The 21,268-nt window shown below is 39.8% G+C and overlaps 1 protein-coding gene across 1 annotated transcript in view; it reads left to right on the top strand.

Moving 5' to 3' along the window:
* CA8 (carbonic anhydrase 8) overlaps positions 1-21,268 on the top strand; it is an 84,934-nt gene that overhangs the window by 21,330 nt on the left and 42,336 nt on the right. The gene's annotated exons all lie outside the window — the stretch shown is intronic.

Raw genomic sequence — 21,268 nt, 5'->3', positions numbered from 1 at the left:
TCTCAGGGACCCTGAAGCAGTACGTTCTCTAAACCCAGCTTAACAAGTCACTTAGAGCTCCAGATGATAGAGCTTATTCAGTGGAACCAATTGATTGGGCCTTAGAGTTAATGCATTTCTCCCGAACATTCCTTGATAAGTTCTCTAAATTGATGAGTTCTCTGAGATCCATAAAAGGATCCCTTTCTCCAGCCTGAATTTTGAGCAAATGAGGAAATAGGGCATTATTGGAGTCATTACATATCACATAGAGAACAAAAACATCACCTCTATTGTGACTATAACTACGCAGTAGCTTTGTGGGAGAGAGAAAAGGCTCTGCCCACTTAGTTATAGGCAGGGGGGTAGGGCAAGGGGGAGGACCCAGCTGATCTCCGTAGGGAGGTCCAGGTAGGGTTGGTTAGCCAGCTGTCTAAGGGTAGCTCAGATTTCAAAAGAGAGAAAAAAAAAAAAAAAAAAAGAGGAGTTAGTTGACAGAGTATAGAGGAAGGCCAGTCTTGTTTAGGGAAAATCCCTCTTTATAGGAACCGGGAACAGGGAAGAGGCATTTCCTGTTAATAAGATACACTCTTCAAAAAATTCTCCCACGTACCCTTAAAAATTTGATGGCACTACATGCTTGCCTGAGACCAACTATGTTTGGGAATCAGTGGAGGAAGTTCTGTTTCCTTTTATTGCAGGTTTGCTCATTTTAACCATCTGGGACCAAATCTCTTTTTGCTTGCTGCTCTTTTGTACTGAAGATAGTCACACAGTTTCCCACTTTCTAGAAGGAGCTAGGTGATGGAGTGAGTAAGGATTCTGATGCATGTGCAGGCTTTAATTTTTTTTTTTCTCCTTTCTAATTTACTTGGCTGGGTTTTTGCCCAGTGCAGCATCTCAGCTTGGGCCACTCATTGTTTAAAATGAAGATATAATTGTGTTTATATGTATAAATAACTGTTGCACTTTGCAAAAATTGTGAGCTGAGTCCAGGGCTTAAATGATTAATCCTGGGGTTGTGCTGAAACTATTTTGCAATAATTTTTAAGAACAAATGTCACTTAGCCACCTTGTCATGGAGAACAAATATCACAGATTTTTATCAGCAGGCATTGTTTCTGATTACCTTATTTGCCCTGACATGCTGTAACTGTACTCCCAATCTTGCTGTTTTCCAGAAGATCCAGAGCTTGCCTGTGTCGGTCAGTGGCTTGGGTCTAGTGGAAGAAAGGCTGGCTGTACCAGTAGTAATGTGTGCTGTGCTACCTTTTCCTTAGCTGAGCTCCAGTGGGTTACCTCCTGTGAGGCTTTCCCTTCTAGAGGCTGTTTGCCCCATGAGCAAGTGAAAAGAAAACTACAACTGGATTTTGAGTCTCTCAGGAAGGCAAGATGGTGGAGGGGTATATACTGTTCAGTGAACAAACGTTTGTTAAGTGTTTGTATTTAAAGCCCAAGCCTGTGAGATACACAACCCATAAGACAATGGTATTTGTGTTTAATGACTCTGGAGTGTGGTTGGAAGAAGTGGGATTAAGGTAGAAACATGTGACGAGATAACAATTGGAGGGTTAGTTGTAAGATGATTCAAACCACACTTAGGGAGCAACTACTGTGTGTTTGCTGTTGTGTGTGGTGCTGATACATGACAATAAATGAAAAATAATCCAGATCTAGAAGAAGTTTGTATTCCCAATAGGGTGGCAGACCTATTAAAAATGGCTATTAGGGGGTGCCTGGGTGGGTCATTTGGTTGGGTGGCTGACTCTGGATTTTGGCTCAGGTCATGATCTCAGGGTGGTGAGATGGAGCCCCACGTCATGTTCCACACTCAGTGGGGAGTCTGCTTGAGATTCTCCCTCTGCCCCTTCCACCATGTGCTCGAGCTTTCTTTCTGTTCCTCTCTCAAATAAATAAATAAATTCTTTTAAAAATTGGCTATAATATGAAAAAAGCTTTAGGGGATAAAATATAAAAAGGGAACACGTATCACAGAATAGTGGATTTCTGCTAAGCTTGGAGAAAGCTGTGGAAAGAATGGATTTTGGAGCTGGGACTTGACAACTGGGTAGGAATTTTGCAGGAAAAAGTGATATAGAAAAAGAAAGGTGGATGCAAGGCCTGTCATAAAGGACAAGTGGGATAGGGCTTGATGAGTGATTCTAAAAGGCCAATACAATACTGAGAAATGGAATGTGAGTAATTGAATTAGTCATGGGACGATTAGTAGGACAATGAGGGAGTCAGAAAGTGAGATACCATGGTGGGGAGAGGCTGATGAATTTGGGTTAATAAATGATACTCTTTTTTTTTTCTTTTTAAAAGATTCCATTTATTTATTCATGAGAAACACAGAGAGGAAAGAGAGAGAGGCCGAGACACAGGCAGAGGGAGAAGCAGGCTCCATGCAGGGAGCCGGATGTAGGACTTGATCCCGGGTCCCCAGGATGACACTCTGGGCCGAAGGCAGCGCTAAACTACTGAGCCACCCCGGCTGCCCAATGAATGATACTATTTTAAGAAGTGTCACTTTACTTCCATCCATACTGTTTTAAATCCCAGAACACTCTCAAATTAGGTAAAAAACAGCATGAGTTGGGGTTGCCGTACCTTGAAATGTTGTAAAGATGCTCTCAGCTGTAGGTAAGATGAAGAGAGAAAAATGTTTGAAGTTCTCCTAAGCCTTGTACAATTAGAATCTTAGTGAAAGCAGGGCTAATCTTTCTCCACACAACAGGAAAGTGCATTAAATGGAGGATTGTCAGATTTTAGTTTGTGTTTATTGTTAATTGGAGGTGATTTGTTTTCTAAGGAAAATAATTTTCAGCTTTGGGATTTTCATCCCCTCTTTTTAGTTTGATGCTCTGAATGTATTGATCTTTGCAAGGTAACATGTATTTCTGCCTTGGGTTTCCTAGGCAACACCCTAGCAGAACCTCTCCTTTCTGGTGGTGTTTTTGAAGACTCTCTTGATATCAGTGCTCCTTGGAATTGCTACAGCTTGTCATTTTCAGTTGCTGTTTCTGGAGTGTCTCCTCATCCTACCTTTCCTCTGGCCATGTTATTTGTTAACATGGTTATCCATGCCTTGTCAGTGCACCTGATGGCTCTAGAAGTTTCTGTATTTTAAAAATTAAAGTGGTAGAAATAGAAAGGATGAGTGAAATAAGTCAATCGGAGAAGGACAAACATTATAGGGTCTCATTCATTAGGGGAATATAAATAATAGTGAAAGGGAATAGAGGGGAAGGGAGAAGAAATGAGTGGGAAATATCAGAAAGGGAGACAGAACATGAGAGACTCCTAACTCTGGGAAATGAACTAGGGGTGGTGGAAGGGGAGGAGGGCGGGGGGGGGTGACTGGGTGGCGGGCACTTAGGGGGGCACTTGACGGGATGAGCACTGGGTGTTATTCTGTATGTTGGCAAATTGAACACCAATAAAAAATAAATTTATTATTTAAAAAAAAGAAAGGATAGTGATTGGGAATAGCGACTGGGAATAGCATAAATGAAGGTGCATCAAGTTACACTGATATTTACATTTCCGTATGTCTAAATTTTATTAGAGACTATTTTGAATTCGGTGTGAAAACCATATTTGCATAAACAACACAGAATTTTGTTTTTGGTTATTAGGGTTTGCGTTGCTGGCATTACTGTTCTGGTGAGTCAGAAGGCTCTAGAGAACTAGACTTTGTGCTGCTAAATTCTGGTCAAGTTTGAACTGCCTTTACAGGAATAATTATCCTTGGTTATTTGAGTCTAATGCCAAAAACATCTTGGTTGCATCTCATTGAATAAATATTGAATCCTGTAGGGACAAAGATTTGAGATAATGGCTTTGCCTTTCTCTTCCCAGCATTCTTTTTTTGGGGTGGAGTTGGGGAAGATGGTATAAAATTGGCTGCCCAAATACTATAATTGGGGAGGGGGTGGAAAATCTTCAGTAAGCACGTACATAGTATTATGTTTGTCAAAAAGAAAGTGACATTTTGAGCGGGGCGGAGGGGGGCGGCTTGGGAGCACTGTGCGTTGTGAGATGACATAGGGATGCCTGGAGCAAGAGGGAATTTTGGAGGAAAGTTGTCAGGGTCGACTGATGTCATGCTGAATCTGAGATTGGTTGAGATTTGTATACAATTAAACTCAAAGATAAATTCTAGGAATTTTCACATTGGGAAGTTTGATTTCTAATAGAAATCTAATTCAGTTCCTGGTTTAGTGAGGGCTGTATATAAATATAGACAAGTGAGTGTGAAAGAATATATGGGAAAGTTCTAGGCCAGGTTCTGAGGATGTAAATAGGACAGTTATGACCTTCTCCCACTTGGAGGACTTTGTCCTTGCAGTCCCCCTGTCTGGAATATTCTCCTACTGCAGAGCCGCCATGTAGCTTGCTCCTTCAGCACCTTGGCCTCTCTATTCCAATGTCATGTAATCAGTGAGGCTAGCTTTAGCTTTCCTTAGCCTGCTGTGTTTTTCTCCAGTGTATTTCACAGTGACTTAGTAGTATATATAATTATTTGTGTGTGTGTGTGTGTGTGTGTGTATATATATATGCCATATGTATAAACATATAACTACAGTGATTTTGCAGTCATCTCTTGCAGCTGGAATTTAGGGGATCTAGAAATCAAGTCTCTGGAGATAAATTTTGAATGTCAGGTTAATATTGATAAGCTCTTCTTTGGTCAGGTATATGATGTCTATGTAGCAGTTCACTAAAGGATCACTGTTCTACATTTTCACAGTTATACATTTTTTTCATGTACTCCCTAAATATTTATTGAGCACCGACTATGCATGGGGCAGGCTGTCCTAGGGAGTAGGAACACACCAATGGCAAAGTATGCAAAAATCGCTTCCCTGATAAAATTATACATGTAATCATTTTCATTGATCAGAAAGTTGATTTGGGGAGCTCGTTTTAAACACCAGATGTGATACAACTGGGATGATGGCCTTGATAGGAAAAAGAAGGAAGTGTGAGGAACAATGTGGAGAAAGAACATTCAGAGCTTACCAATGGCTTTGATAGCTTTTCTGGAGATCAGTTGAAACGAGGGGAGTCTGATTCCTTGAGGATTTGAGCCTCGGGGCACCTGGGTGGCTCAGTGGTTGAGCATCTGTCTTTGGCTCAGGTTGTGATCCTGAGGTCCTTGGATGAGTCTCGCATCTGGCTCCCTGCGGGGAGCCGGATTCTCCCTGTGCCTATGTTTCTGCCTCTCTGTCTGTGTCTCTCATGAATAAATGGATAAAATCTTAAAAAAAAAAAAAAGTTTTGAGCCTCAGTAACTGGAAAAATGGTGGGCATCTTAAGGAATGTCAGAAAAGAGGACTATTTTGGTGGGCAGTTGTGGTGCATACTTTGTTGTGTGTTGAATTTGACATCTGGGGGATTGTTGTGGTGGAAAATCGTGGTGTATACTTTGATAGGTCTTGAATTGATAACTGCCTTTCCTCCAAGTGGGGATGCCCAGGAAGGGGCTGGAAATGCAGATTTGAAACTCAGGAGAGAGGTCACCAACCAGGATTTATTGCAGCAGCTGATATTATTTACTTTATGTACCTATTTGAATCTGGCTCTAGGTAAATGAGTTAATATAAGAACACACTGTATCTTTTCTTCTTGCAAAGTCCTGGGAAAACAGTTGCAATTTTAATTTGGTATCCTATCACTACTGCTTATTGGTATCACAGGAGTATGTAATGTTCCTGAGTAAGCCTAATGATACTTTACCAAGGGGAAATAATATTCTTAATCCTGGTAATGGCTATTTATGCCCTTAGTTTACATATTATGATTGTAGCTGCCGTAGTAGCATATGTTGTCTTCATCCACATCAATAATTAATCCATTCTTGAAACTTACTAAGCTACTCACCTCAATAATAAACTAGTGATAAAATCCAGTGCTTTTATTAAGAAATACTAATGTAAGCATAAGAGATTTAAGACTAGATTTATACTCCTAAAATTGCTTCAGCTGATGATACATTTTCTGCTCACTGATAACTGGTTTACATTTTTCATGTCTTTATTTTGCAAGGTATTAAAAATGATGGTATAGAAAATGCCTCTTGGAATATTTTTGTGAAAAGCTCTATGTCAGAGCAAAAAGCTCAATCCACTTTTGTCCGTTTTTAGACCTAACTTTATTTTCAGGGAATATTGCATTTTGTCTACCAGAAGACCAAATTTGCATTGTAATAAAATTTCTCTTTTATTTATTGAGTTATTATGCTATGCATGCATCGAAGAGATTTGATGTGAGAAACCAAGAGTGCTTTCATTTAGCATCCTGCAGTTCTTTTAGATGAGTGCCTTAGTTTCAGGCAAGTAATAGGAGACATAACTAAGAAATGATCAGATGCTTTTCCTTCCACATTACAGAAGGTCCCAAAGGGCAGTTCCAGGGTTGGTAATTGAATTGCTAAGCCATGTTTCTAAGGGCCAGTTGCTTTGTTTTCTGCTAAGTCATTTTAGGAGTCTGGCTTTTCACCTTTGTTGATTCATGGTTGCAAGACGGCCATATCACCTCTAAGTGTCACATCCTCACAAATTAATGATTTAAAGTTGTATTTTCTTGCATCAGAAAATAGTTTTACTGAGATAAAATTTGCATACCATAAAATTTACCCATCTAAAGTGTACAGGTCAATGGCTTGAGCATATTTACTGTGTCGCATAGCCATTAACCATGGTCTAGTTTCACAACACTTCAATCACCCCAAAAAGAAAAAACTATTCCCCATCCCCTACCCTCAGCCCCTCGCCCTAGGCCACCACTGATTGGCTTTCTGTCTATAGACTTTCTGATTCTAGACATTTCATGTAAATGGAACCACTCAAAGTTTTCAAGGTGCATCTATTCATGTTGTGACCTGAATCAGTACTTTATAACTTTTATTGCTGGAGAGTGTTCCATTGTATGGATATACCACATGCTGCCAGTTGATGGATCCTTCGTTTGTATCCACTTTTTGGCTGTTGTGAGTAAAGTAGCTATGGACATTTGCATACAGGTTATGTGGAGACTTATGTTTTCATTTCTTTTGGGCATAAACCTAGGTGTGAGGCTACTGGGTCATATGGTAGCTCTGGGTTTAACATTTTAGGATTGCTAACTTGTTTTCCAAAGGGGCTGCAACATTTTACTAGTCCCACTGGCACTGTATGAAGGTGTCGGTTTTTCCACATCCTGGACAACACTTATTATTGTCTGCCTTTTTATATAGCCATTCCAGTGGGTTTGAAGTGGCATCTCATTGTGGTTTGATTTGCATTTCCCTGATGATTAGTGATGTTGAGCATCTTTTCATGTGGTTGCTGACCCACAAATACAAATATGAATATGTATCATGTTTCATTCTGTTGAAGGTGTTGCTTGATGTCCAAAACTTTTTTATTTGGATGAAATCTGATTCACCAATTTTTATTCTTACCTTTGTGCTTTTGGTCCCATTTCTATTTTTTTACAGCAAAAATATTTTTATAGGTAAATAACTTGCAGAGAAAGGTACCCGAACTACAAATAGACAATTCATTGGATTTTCAGAAAGTAAACATACTTCTGAAAAACTGGCACTGAGATTAACAAACAGAAATAACCAGTATCCCAAAGGCTCCCTTCATGGTTCCTCCAAGGTTAACCATATTCTTGACTTCTAGCATCATAGAGAAGTTTTGCCTGTTTGGGGACTTTATATAATTATGCCATGTTGTGTACTTTTTGTTTGTCTACTTTATCTTCGTGCATAGTATTTCATTATATTAATTCTCCACAGTTTATTTTTCTACTGTTGATAGACATTTGGATCACATTCAGATCTGGTCTGTTAGAATGGAGCTTCTGTGAATATTCTAGCCTTTTGCTATGCATAGTTAGAGGGGTAGCATGAGTAGTAGGAAGGGCATAGTTTGGCTATAGTGGATGATGCCAAGTAATTAACCAAAATATTTGCCCTATTTAATATCATTACCAGTCTTAGGAATCTCTTTTTAATAACCAGGAGATGTTTTTCCAGAAGTCATCCTCACCCCTACCATTCAGCCGAATTCACCTCGTGTATCATTGTCCAGAATTTCTGGACATGCAGGTTCCATTCCCTTGAAATGACAAGGCTGTAAGTTTCATTAGGTACATCCTGTGGGGCTGAGGAGGGATGTAGCCTTCCCATAAGCCCTTGGCCTCCTGATAACATAAATACAATTGAAGTTCTGTCCTCATGGAGGCAAGGGGAGGGGAACAGATGGCAAGTGGAAGTCAGCTGTGTCTGCCAAAAGTAGGAACATCTAGTCAAACCAATTAGATGCATCAGTAAAGTGGCTTTTTGCTCCAGAAGATAGCTCTTCTGGAATTACTTTCAAATTTTAACAGGCCTTTTGGTTCAGGGTAGCTCAGTATAGCAAGTCTCAATAAGTATTTTCCACAGTGGTTGTGCTTTTCTCATTTTAATTTGTATTTTTCTAACATTACATTTTCATTAGGCCTGCTATAATAAATTGAAGTCGACCTTTGCACAGGGTAGTGAGTCCTCTTATCTTCATCTCAGAGCCTTACTGAAAATGTGCTGGGAAGTGCTCACTGTAAACCCACAGAAACAGGATTGCCATTAAGTTTTCATTACAGTTTAAGGCTTAACTGCAAATTAATTAAAAATATCACATACGGTATTATATAAAGGCAAAAATAATAAAGTACCTGTACACCTGTCAAATAGTTTTAGATAGCAAAATTATCTTCTGAGATATTTTACTGTGGAGCACGGAGGGTCTTTGCTTTTCTAAGGGGCCCATCTCTATGACTGCATATACGCACAAAATAGTTTTACTCACATATTTCAGTTGTCTAAGACAAATATGCTACCTATAATAAAGACTTCTAGAAAAAATTAAAAAAAAAATAGAAACAAAAAAATTTGTTTCTATTTGAAATTATATAGGTTTTTCTGAGAATGGTTTTGTATGGCCAAGATGATAAAGGCACTGAGTAGTCCAGTAAAAGTAGGAATTTGACAACTGTGATTGTGCACATCAGTGGAATAAGTGTAAAACAGAGACTCTGGTTAGTACTGGAGAGACAGGCCCCACTGGTAGGCAAATTCAGGCATAGGCAAGGTTTCTGGTTTTTTTTTTTTTTTTTTAAAGATTTTATTTATTTATTTATTCATGAGAGACACAGAGAGGCAGAGACACAGGCAGAGGGAGAGGCAGGCTCCCTGTAGGGAGCCTGATGAGGGACTCCATCCAGGGACTCCAGGATCATGCCCTGGGCTGAAGGGAGGCTCTCAACCACTGAGCCACCCAGGTGTCCCAGTTTTTCCTTTTCTGATTGGTGTTCCCCTATCTGCCATATCTGCCTTCTGACTACTTAAAGCACTGTGGTCATTGGTGATTATTCAGTTTGGATTATGTACAAAGTTTAATCATCTTGTTTTAGAAATGTTTTTCCCCTAAGTCAGTGTGAGCTGTACAAAATTGAAGTGCACTGCCATACAAACGTAGGTTAAATTTCCTATCTGAATTGTTGTGCTTTTTCTGGTTCACACCCATTCATGCCTTTCCTGTTCCTAGTTGACCTTTTTTTAAATTTTTTTTTTTATTTTTAATTTTTTACCCGAGATGGTACAAGTTCCATCTCAGTCAAACAGAGTGATACTTTACCTTGTCACAGCATTGAAAAGAAACTTGGACTCCATAGTTTAGGTCAGTAGGCTAAAACCCACTTTTTGAAATGCCCTTTAAGATAATTTGATCCACATTTGGTTCCCTGTAGCGTTGTTCCTGTGTTAACTGGAGAGTCTTAACACATTTCAGGGAAACGTGGTCCCCTTTCATTAGCACTAGAAGTGATGTGGTTTACAGTGAGTTTCTTGAAGAATGGTTCTTTGTGCTGCTCTCTTGAGCAACAAGTGAGTTGGATTAGTTTGTTATAATATTAAAGTGAATTAAAAACTTACATAAATAAGGAAGTACTTTGTGGGAAAAGCCTAGGTGCAGATTTTTGCAGAGCATTTTGTCTTAAGGATGACAGCAGTCCTCAGTTTTCATTTAGCTGTAGAGCCACATTCCTGTATCGGGGGGAGTGTTTTGCTGAAAATCTGTGACATGCGTTTCTATGTATACATTTATTTCTTCAGCCTGTTGAAGTTCACTTTTCTCAAAGTATTTCGAAGACACAGATGTTCCCTTGCATCATCTCACGTCCATGGAGTTAATGCAGGATTCGTTTTTACTGCAATCCTCAGGGAATTGTGGAGATGGCATTAAGGCTTGTGAAGACCATCCATGTGTCAGGCATATGCTATGTCTTATTTAATCATTAAAATATCCCTTAGAGGAAGATGTTATGTGTATTTTTCAACTGAATGATCTGGTCAAGAGGCGTTAAATAAGTTGCCCCAGGTATGTCGGTAATGGCTAAAGACTCAGACCAAGTAGCATTCTTTACCTTCTACGATATATGCCTTCTCATATTTCTAATAGAATGGTTCTGATTTTTGCTCTAGATAATTGCAATTCAAAAGTAAAAGTGAAAGCCTCTGAATATGCTGTGTTAATAGACAAGTACCTTTTGAGGATTAGAGTGGATTTTCTTTAACATTTTCAGATAAATGCATTTTATTGTGAATTGGAATATTTTAATTGGATTTAAAATATATTTCCTGAAAATTAGGTTAATAGGCAATGTAGTAGGCATATAAAGTTGGAATATGAAATTGACAGGTATTTTACAGAGAAATGAAATAGTGTGAGTTTTAAGCCTAATTAAAATCATTTTATGTTCATTCTTATTACTAAAAAAAGCTTAATACTATAATTGTTACCACCAACATACGTGAACAATTAATATATAATAAACAAAGTTGGCACACTTTGAAGATTATAGAAAGACCTTCTTGTAATGCAGTGTGTTTTAAAGAGTGTGGGCTGTATGCTGGGGGCAGTTAGAAAACTTAGATGAGCTTTCCTAAGGAGGATGACATCACATTTGCACCTTATAACAGCAAGGTGGGGAATGAATTTGAAATGCCAACTTTGGAGGCATGGAGATTAATTAAGAGACCTGGGCCATAATTCTAGCAATAGATTATGGATATCTTAAACTAAAGTAGCTTGGGAATAAGTCAAGTGGATGGATTTTAAGGAAGTAGAAAATGGCAGGACATAGCTCTTGGTTATTTGTAAGGGAAGAAGATGATGAAAGAGATTTCTGGCGTGGATCCATTAACAGAGCTAGAAGCAAAGAGAGGGTGACATAGCTCTAAGGAATGGTGGAGGGACTTCAATGATGAAATGCTAATTTTATAATATTTCAGTAGGCCGTTTAGTAAAGGAATCTAGACTTGGGACAGATTTTGGTGAAAGATGTTGATTGTGGAATCATGGGCATCTAGATGGCCAGTGAAGACCTGGGAGTGTATAGAATTACCCAACAACAATATGCTCAATGGGGAGAGAAGAGACAAGAGGATATTTTTTCTAGCTCTCTCTCCCTGTTCATCACATGCTTTCTCTCATTGATTAGCCTGCTTCCTGGAAGCATTTGAATTTGTAACTCTGATAGAAGTGATCCAGCTTTCTATAATAGAAAATAAATAGATGAGTTCAGCAGCATAATGAGAAAATAACCAAAAGGAAGGTAGATGAGCATCCCTTTGTTTTCCTAGACTTTTTTTTTTAAAGATTTTATTTATTTGAGAGAGAGAGAGAGCATTAGTGGGGGAGTGGGGTGTCAGGGAAGGGAGAAGCCAGCTCCTCGCTGAGCAAAGATCCCGATGGGCTCGATCCAGGATCCTGGGATCATGACCTGAACCAAAGGCAAATGCTCAATTGATTGAGTCACCCAGGCACCCCTTCTAAGACTTTTAATACAATTTTAATACAATACCTTTCTCTTGGCCCCTCATCTTTCTCCCCAGTCTCATTGGCTCTGGCCAGCACTTGATATTTTCCAGGGGCTTTCCAGGTAATATCTCTTGTTCTTGTAATGGCCTTAAGAGGTAGATAATATGATCTCTCTTTTGTAGCAGAGACTCCAAGAGCTCAGATAAGTTCCCCAGGAGCTCAGAGTGAGTAAGAGTGTTCATTCACACTGGGTGTGCACCTTGGCACTGTGTGCACTGTTGGCATCAGGCACAGCCCGGCAAACCATTTCTTGGTTTGTACACTCTTCCTTCTTTCTCCTTGGTTTCCCTTGTCTCAGGAGAGCACGTCGTGTGTCATTCTTCCACGCACTGTGTGAGGACTTATGCTGTGACAGCTACCCTGACCAGTCTTGTTCTACCCTCCCTCTTTGGATCACAGAGCTGTCCTAGAGGTCGTGGAGCCCAGCCACCCTGGCCACATCCTGGCTCTGTCACTGGTTAGCTGTGTGCCCTTGGGCAGGCTACTTTACCTTCTGTGCCTCCATTCCCTTCTCATTAAGATGGGGTGTTGGTGACAGTCATAGCATCTGTCATGATAAAGATGATGGCAAGGACTGGAGTGAGGTCATGTTTGTAACGAACAGCGCCTGGTGCAGAATGTCCCGGTAGTACATATTAAATAAATACGGATACCCAAAGCCTCCTCCATAATTTATATTGCAGCTGCCCCTTTTCACTCATCTTTTCCTTCTGTTGAATTAGAAGTTTTATATTTTTATTTATTCATACCCTAATGTATTATAAAAAGATTTGAGGTCTTTTGTGCTTCCAGTGTTGAAAGCAGTGAACACTAAAACCCAGGTATTACTGGTGCTCAGTAAACGTTTTGTTGAATGCTGCCGTGACTTCAGAACTCTTTTGTCAAATGTGTTTTTTATTCGGGGCTCTGGGGAAAGAACACAGACATTATTTTCTGATCCACCATACAGAGCGAACAGATGCAAGTATTAAATGACTTCTGTTCTGTAACACCAAGACCCTTTGACAGCTCCTTGCCTTCTTTATTATATAGAATAACAAATGAAATATAGAGGTTTAGTTACAGCAATTTAATTGCAGCCATAACCCACAATTCAGATTTTTTTCCCTTGTAAAATAAAAGGGAAATTAAAAAAAAAGATGGGATATTTCTTGGAAAACAAAGAGACCAATGTCAAAGAATCAATTTTAATTGCTTTTCATCTTTTGTTAAATAGAAATTATTTCAAAATGATGTGTTTGTTTTCTTTGATTTGTATGACTGCCCCAACAAGCCTTTTCCAACCTTTCCTAGTGATTTTCCTGAAGGAAGCTTCCATTTTTAAGAGCCCTCACAGCATCAACATACCCTCTTCCAAAGAGGACAGCAGTATCAAAGCAAACAAAAGGAAATTAGCATTCAAAGAGGAGGTCATTCTGTTTAAAAAAAAAAAAAATCTTTTTAGAAACTACAGAGAATTCCAGTGCCTTTTGAATTGAGAATTCTGAACATGAAGAACACTATAAATAGCTTTTGATATTAATATATTAATAGATGAAGTTGCCCTGAAATGTTTTAACAGACCCTCCTATTTTTCTTCTACCTATGTAAGAGGATACATAATTAAGTTTAGGCAAACATAACAAGTAAGTGACAGTCAGAGATGGAATTTGAAATAATTTATTTTCCATTTCATGCTTTACAGCGCTTTGTCACTATTATATCTGTCTGCACCTTGGATGTCCTCTGAATAATAGCTGCATAATATATTGAGAGTGACATCTTAAAGTGCAGCAGCACCTGAAAATAATACACGTTAAATCTCAGTTTATCTGCAGATGAATGGCCGCTTCAAATAAGGAGGAGTGGATCTGGAGAGAGGGGCTGCTTTCTTGCTCTTCAGTTAATTACTGCTCCAGTTTTGTTACTTAAAACATTTCACTTCCAATTTCCCTGTTGTTTTTAAAATTTGAGTACTTAACGTCAGTCTTTGGTTCAGCCCTCTCAGTATAAGTGTAGCTGGAACATTGTCTTTTCTTTAACTTTTTCTCATTTCATGGCTCTTCCTGAGTGCTCTGGAAATGGATGTTCAGAGTGCAGTAGAGCACTGGTGAGGTGACATTCTTGGCTTCTGAAACTCAGCATCTAGTGGGAAATGGGCTACAACTCTTCACAGTTAAATTTCTTTGGGACCAAGGAAAGCAGTTACGCAAAATCAGGACACAGAAACCAGGATCCTTTCTTGATGAATCTACAATAGGTAGTGGCCCAGCTCAGAGGACAGACTTGATGACTATGGTTTGGCAGAAAAATGGTTTTCAGGTACAATTGCATCTGAGTTCATAGATGCACTGATTTGTCAAAACTTACAGCAGCTTGTGATTCTCTCTGATTTGTCAAAACTTACAGCAGCTTGTGATTCTCTCTCTCAGGTTTACTTTTGCCCATTGCAAGAATGGATTAAAAGAATATTAAAGGCGCAATATGACTTTGATTTAAATTTGAGCACACTGTGTCGCCTTATTTAAAATAAAGGAATCATTGAGCGCTCACTTCAGCTACCTTTTGATTTTGATTTGTCTTCTGATACTCCCTGCTCACCTTCTTGGATGAGTGGCCTTGCCTGACTGGTTTTATCCTAATGTCTTTATATTCTCTTTCTGCTTCTTTTCTCTATTTCCACCGCCTTCTCAATAATCTTTAAAGAGAAAGAAATCCCAAATCTCTTCCTTCCCTCATTTTATTTTGTTTCTTTGTAGCTTTGTTGGGAGCAGAGCTTTGACACTGTGGACCACACTTTCTTCTAGAAAGCTTTTTCTCTTTTGTCCAAACAGGACTTTGAAATTTCCTGGGTTTCCTCTTGCATATTTGATGTTCCTCCTTTTCTCATCTCACCATTTCTGAAAGCTCAGTCTTCATACTTTTGTCACTCTGTTTTGTGACTGGATCCATGGGTGAATAGACTCTGTAGGTCTAGCTCTCTAGATATCTAAGGCTATCTGCACTCAGTACCAGCAGCCCCTCTTTTTTAAGGCAGTTCTTCATTCTGCATCACTTACTCAAGGGAAACCAGTTGGACCACTGTGATGTAACTTTCAACTCTTCTCTACAACTGAACTCCTCTTTCTTTTGGTAGGTGGTCCAAGATGGAAACCCAGTTCTTCCTTTCCCTTTGTATCTGCTGGTTCAAGTTGTATCTGTTTCCATCTCCATCATCTGTGTCTTCAGCCTATCAAATGCATGTGGAGGCCCAGGAGGATAGGTAGAGTTTGGCTAAGTCTCAGGATAGGATAGGGAATGGCATTCCAATTGAATGGAACATAAAGTAGGGAGGCTGTTGTGAATGGTCAGGAGTCATACTTGAGTATTTTGGAGATAGGATGGGGAGGGATGGGGTAAGAGAAATGTAATTTTGTGTGGGCAGGAAATAAAGCAAATTAGACATTTTGGAACAGAGGAAATGTGGTGGAAGCTGCATGAAATAGACCTCAGTTGAGCTTATAATGCAAACAATTAGGAGCCAGGAAAGGCGTTGGTGAGTTGGAGATAAAGGGGTGAGTGGGGGGGTTCAAGGTCTCAAGCCCAGGAGGTTGGGGCTCCGCGGTAAGACAGTAAGAGGGCACCTCAGAAGGGAGCTGATGTCGGCTCTTAGAGATACTTAGCTTGAGCTGACAGGAAGCCATCTGAAAGGAATTGTCCATCAAACATCTGAGGGTAGGAGATTTCATAGAACTTGGGTGAGCCAGTGCATAGGGCTGGAGAACGAACTTTGTGAGTCATAAGTGCCTTTTCTGCTTTTTCCATTCCTTGTGATTCATTCTTTTGTACTTTAATGCTGTCGTGTTATTTATGTTAATAATAAACCTCATTTATCTTGAAGATAGCTTTCTGTTAGGCTGCCATGAAATCTTCAAACTTATTTTTCTCGGTGACAAATAAGTGATTATAAGGCTATGGCTTGTCACAGTTTCATAACTTTGGACAAATTTATCTGTTGCTGTGAGTTAAGTACATTAAGATTAACGTTTCACGGGTACTAATGGCATAGTGGCATAATCAATTGCAGGAAATTTGAATTTGTGAGCCCTATAGCAAAAGCTTAAAGATTTTTCTCTGAAACTATAAAAGGATGCTTTACAGTTATCATATGGTTAGGTTTCTTTTTTTTTAATAGGAAGGAATGATAGTCATGATGCTGATAAGAGTAATAACGGCTCTTTGTTTTTTTATTTCTCTATAATATGTACATTGTTAACTCACATGAGGCCACATACATGGAGGCCTCGTGGTTGGGCAGTGGTGAGGGCTGGGGGGAGAACAGTGAGAAGTGAGGAAAGACTCGGCTTTGATAGAGAAAGCCATTTCTACTTAGACATACCCAAATTGGGAGAAAGCCAACACCTTTTGTCCTTTGAGGGAGAGTCTCTGAAGGGAGAGCTGAGAACTGCCCTGTTGCCCTGTTGTTTTGGTTGAAGAATTCTCCTCTCTTTTTCAACTACTGTCTTCAGGAACCGTAGCAGGAGTTGGGGTTCAAAGGGCAGGAGGCAGGCTGTCTGCCACCTGCCGTGCTGTGTGTTTAGGCCTCAGAAGGCCATAGTGAGGCTGAGGTCTGCAGTCCCCTTCAGTGCCATGGACCCTGATGGAGCAAGGCAGCCGTGCAGAGTGGGCCTGTCGTGAGTCGAGGCAGCAGATGTAGTGATAATGCTGCCCAACCCCTACTATACTCCTTGGAAACGCTAAGGGGCATTTATATACTTGAGCTTCACTATCAAGTAAGCTGCTCTCCATTCTCAGAATTCCTCACCCTGCTTCTCTGCATTTGCTGCCTGCATATAATTAATGCTAATGAGCACAAAACGTGCTAGAAATCTAGGAATAGTGAGAGTACTTGGGGCGGGCAGAGAGAGGTGTGAAGAAGCCAAGCTGGGAAGATCCAGCTCTCCTTATGTTACAGATCCTGATGCTCAGACGAGTTAGTGACTTGTGAAGTTTGCAGAGCTAAAGAGCTATGAACTGAACCAAGAGTCTAATAAAACTTGGGATTGCTGGCTCAGAGACCTTTTAGGAAAGCATGTTGCTTCTAAGAATTTATCAGTAGGGTTGCCAAAGTGCCCTGTGTCCCTGCCTTTGCACTCTGTAAAGTCCTGTGGACCAGACACAGCCCCCAGAGCCTGTCTCGACTGTCACACTTTGAAACTAGCTTCCGAGTTCCCTTCAGTGGTAACAATTATCTGCTTGGACTTCTACTAAAACTTCCCTTTGACTTGTTGGGTTGCTTCATCATTTTCTAAAACCATGTTCTTTAGTGTCAGAAGGCTTTCCCTTCAAACTCATTTGTCCCTCAGCAAATTTTGGAATATATAATTTTACTCCTGTGCATGTATAGTATATCATGCACTAATACGTATTTTATCTTCTGTCTTTTTCTGTATATATAATTATTTTGTGAAGCATAGGGAAACTGAAATTTTAAAAAGGATAAAAAAAAAAGAGTAGAAGTTCTGCTATGTATTTTCTGAGCACCTGTGAATTGTTTTGTATCTCCATTCCCCTTCCCTACAGGAACCATGCTTAGGCTTAGGAGAGTAAATTCCAAATACTGTCACTTTGTTAGAGTTCCTTGTCTTTATTCCTGTTGCTACTAGTCTTGTTCATATTTCAACCTCCATTTGTCTTCACACTTTTGGTTTGTTCATTTGTTTGTACAACCTGTTTATTGGTCAGGATTCTCTAGTGAAACAAAATATATATTGAGAATACATATGTGAGACACACACAGAGAGAAAGAGACAGAGAAACTAAGATTTGTTTTAAGGAACTGGCTCATGTGATCACGGGAACTGGCCAGTCCAAAACCTGCAGGGCAGGCCAAAATTTGGAAACTCAGGTAGAGTTTGTAAGTGTCATAATCTGGAAGTAGTATTTCTTCTTCTTCAGAGGACCTCAATCTTTGCTCATAGGCCTTCACCTCATTGGATGAGGCCCACCCACATTATGGGGATTAATCTGACTTAAATGTTATCATATCTTTAAAAACTACCTTCCCAGCCATCTAGACTGGTGTTTGACAAAACAACTGGGCACCATAGCCTAGCCATGTTGACCCATAAAATTAACCGTCATGTACATCTGGCATGATTTTACAGCTAGAGCTTTTGTAATGTCCTCCTAGCTTATCTTCCAGCCTCCTATGCCTGTCTTCCACTTCTTTTCCACCCTCATACTGCCACAGGACCTTAGAAGGACAGACAGTGGCATGGGCGAATTTGATTCTAAGCAGAAAAAATAATAATACTATTCACTGGGCTAATGTATTCTTTAGTATTCCCCAAAATATAGTTAGGAAAAAATTTAAAGTTATGTGCCACCTGAACCTCTCTAGCTTCTAGCTTCATCTTTCTCATCACAGTCAGATACCCATATACTCTAGCTACCCTCCGAGGAAGAGGTACTTTTAGTTCTTTGTATACACTGATAATTTCCCATCTCAATGGCTTTGCTTTATGAAATAGAATCAAGATTAATATGAGGCAAAATATAAGATGATAGGAATAAGGAGGGGGTATGGGAGAATCAATATGAGTAATTCAAAATTTTGAGATCTGAAAAAACTTTTTTGAGGTCAGGGGAGAGAAAAGAATGAGATAGAGGGTGTTATGGGCTGAATTATGCCCTCCTTCCCCGTATATGTTGAAGTCTTCACTCCTGCTACACCAGGAAGTAATATTTGGAGACAGGATCTTTTTTTTAAATAAATTAATGTTTTATTGGTGTTCCACTTACCAACATACAGAATAACACCCAGTGCTCATCCCGTCAAGTGCCCCCCTCAGTGCCCGTCACCCCCACCCCCTGCCCTCCTCCCCTTCCACCACCCCTAGTTCGTTTCCCAGAGTTAGGAGTCTTTATGTTCTGTGGAGACAGGATCTTTATCAAGGTAATTAGTCTAAAATGAGGTTGTTCGGGTGGGCCATCATCCAGTATGGCCGGTGTCTTTATATAAGAGGAGGAAATTTGGACATGGTCACACACAGGGGAAAGATGATGTGAGGACACAGGGAGAAGGTGGCCATCTACAAGCTAAAGAAAGAGGCCTCAGAAGAAACCAAACCTGCTGCACTTTGATCTTGGACTTAACAGCCTCCAGAACTGTGAGAAGATAAGTTTCTGTTGTTTGCACTGCCTGGTCTGTGGTGCTTTGTTACTGTGGCCCTAGCAAACCAATACAGATGGAGTGGGGGCTTGGGGAGCACAGAGTGAACTGGAGCGGAGAGGCCCCAGAAATGTGGAGTGTAAGGTTAGTGGATTGTGCCTCTCAGTTACTACTACTAGGTTACAGCTGATTTCCAAACATGTTGGAAATTTGCCTGGTCCTTGAGTAGACCCCATTCTAATGACGTGGAAAGGGGATTTCTAATGATATTTGGCCTTTTTAAAGTGAGAGCAAGAGCCTCCACACGAAGAGGGTTTCCAGTAAGTAGGAGAACAGAGCTGTGTTTCCAAATTTTGGGTCCCTTGTTGATTGTGAGGGGGGGATCTCTTCTGCCACTGAACTGCCAAGTCCCAGGTGATCATTTAAGACCCAGATGGTAGAAGGAAAACAGGTGGTAGAGGACCTCTATTTCGTTTCGTGTTATGTGCTAGTCACACAAGAGTCTTAGCGATCTTCCAATTATCCTTTTTTAGCTGAGTGCCAGCATTTCCTTTTTTTTAAATAGAGTGTTTCTTTAGAATACTTTTAACTTTATAGGAAGATCGTGGAAATAGTACAGAAAGTTCCCATATAACCCATACCTGGTTCCCTTGTTATTGATATCTTACCTTAGCATGTTACATTTGTTATAATTAGTGGACCAAAAATTATACATTAAGCTTTAATTTTATTTAATTTCCTTGGTTTTAAACTAACTTATTTTCCAAAAGCTCCCCATGATACTGTTACATTTAGTTCTTATGTCTCCTTAGGCTCCTTTTGTCAGTGACATTTTCTCAGGCTTTCTCGGTTTTTGTTGACCTTGACAGTTTTGAGAAGTACTGGTCAGGTATTTTGTAGAATGCCCCTCTACTGAGATCTGTGTGATGTTTTTTCATAATTAGGCTGGGGTTATAGGTTGTTGGGGGGGAAGACTACAGGGATAAGATGTCATTTTCACCACATCATGTCAAGGGTGCAGTCGATCAACACGACTTAGGGCTGTTGATGCCGACTTTGCACACCTGGCCCAGGGAGTGTTTGTCTGGTTTTTTTTCCACTGTGAATTTACTCTCTCAGACAAAGTTACCATGTGCAGCATCCACTTAAGGAGTGAGGACCCTCAGTTTTTTAAACACAAAAGAATCATGAAGCAGGTTTTGAAGATTGGGTGTGAGTAATGATGCTGCTCAATTATAAGGAGTGGCAAGGCAAAACACAAAAACAAATCATGGGTATTTTTGGGTTGTTTTGTTTCAGAAAAAATACCCCATAATGTTGCTATGAGAAGTAAGAAAAATGTTGATTTGAACCTTGTGATTTGTCAAATAAAAATAGATTTCAACCTTGGGCCTCCTTTGTTTATTTAATTAAGGCAATCAGTTCTTATCTGTACACTGTACACTTATCTCTACCACTGGGACTCCGTGCTATTGTTGCAGCCAGAAGAGGAAAGATTAAAATTGGTCTGTCTTTCGTTATTAATTGAAATGTTATAGAGCATTGTTTTCTCAAAGGCAGTGCCTTGACAGTTACATTTAGTGGGTGGTCACGGTCCATGTTGGTTTTCCATAGCCTGTCCTAGCTTGGCCTTGAATGTGGTCTTTTTCTAGGTTAGGGTTTCTATTACAGGCAGAGGACTTCATTACCTCCCTCTAGCGGTCAGCTTTGCTATTTTGAGTTCTAATTGGAGAAATTCAGTAGTAGAAGAATCAAATTAGTGACTATTCTCATGATGATTTTCCTCCACGTTTTAATACGGATGCTAAAATGACATGGTGATTGAATTTTAGCTATGTCCTTTTGGATTAGAACTAATTTTTAAATGAGGCAGTGTTTTGGAGTGGTAAGTAATTATAACTTGATTAAAAGCTATAGTGATGAAGATAGCATTCTAGGCAGAAGGTTTACCTAGCTACTGTTTTACTAAGAACCTCAGTGGGCATTTGATTTTAACCAGGGAATTGAATTTGCCTTCTTGCAAGTGTTTTATCAGTGCTGTAGGAGCAAGTGCATATTCTAGATAAACTTGAAAGCTACAAAGCTTTATGAAGCTAGGAGTGAGGGAGTCCTCTAGAGCATTGTTTGTCATTCCTTCACAGATAAAATTTTATCTCCGGTGCAGGAAATGGCCTTCTTTTAGGGCTCTACATCAACATTCATTATATTACCATGACTTTAAGAAGATGCAGCATTATAGGGAGCT

The sequence above is a fragment of the Canis lupus genome, chromosome 29, assembly GCF_003254725.2.
Source record: "Canis lupus dingo isolate Sandy chromosome 29, ASM325472v2, whole genome shotgun sequence".
NCBI lineage: Eukaryota > Metazoa > Chordata > Mammalia > Carnivora > Canidae > Canis > Canis lupus.
This window is presented reverse-complemented; position numbering and strand designations above follow the sequence as displayed.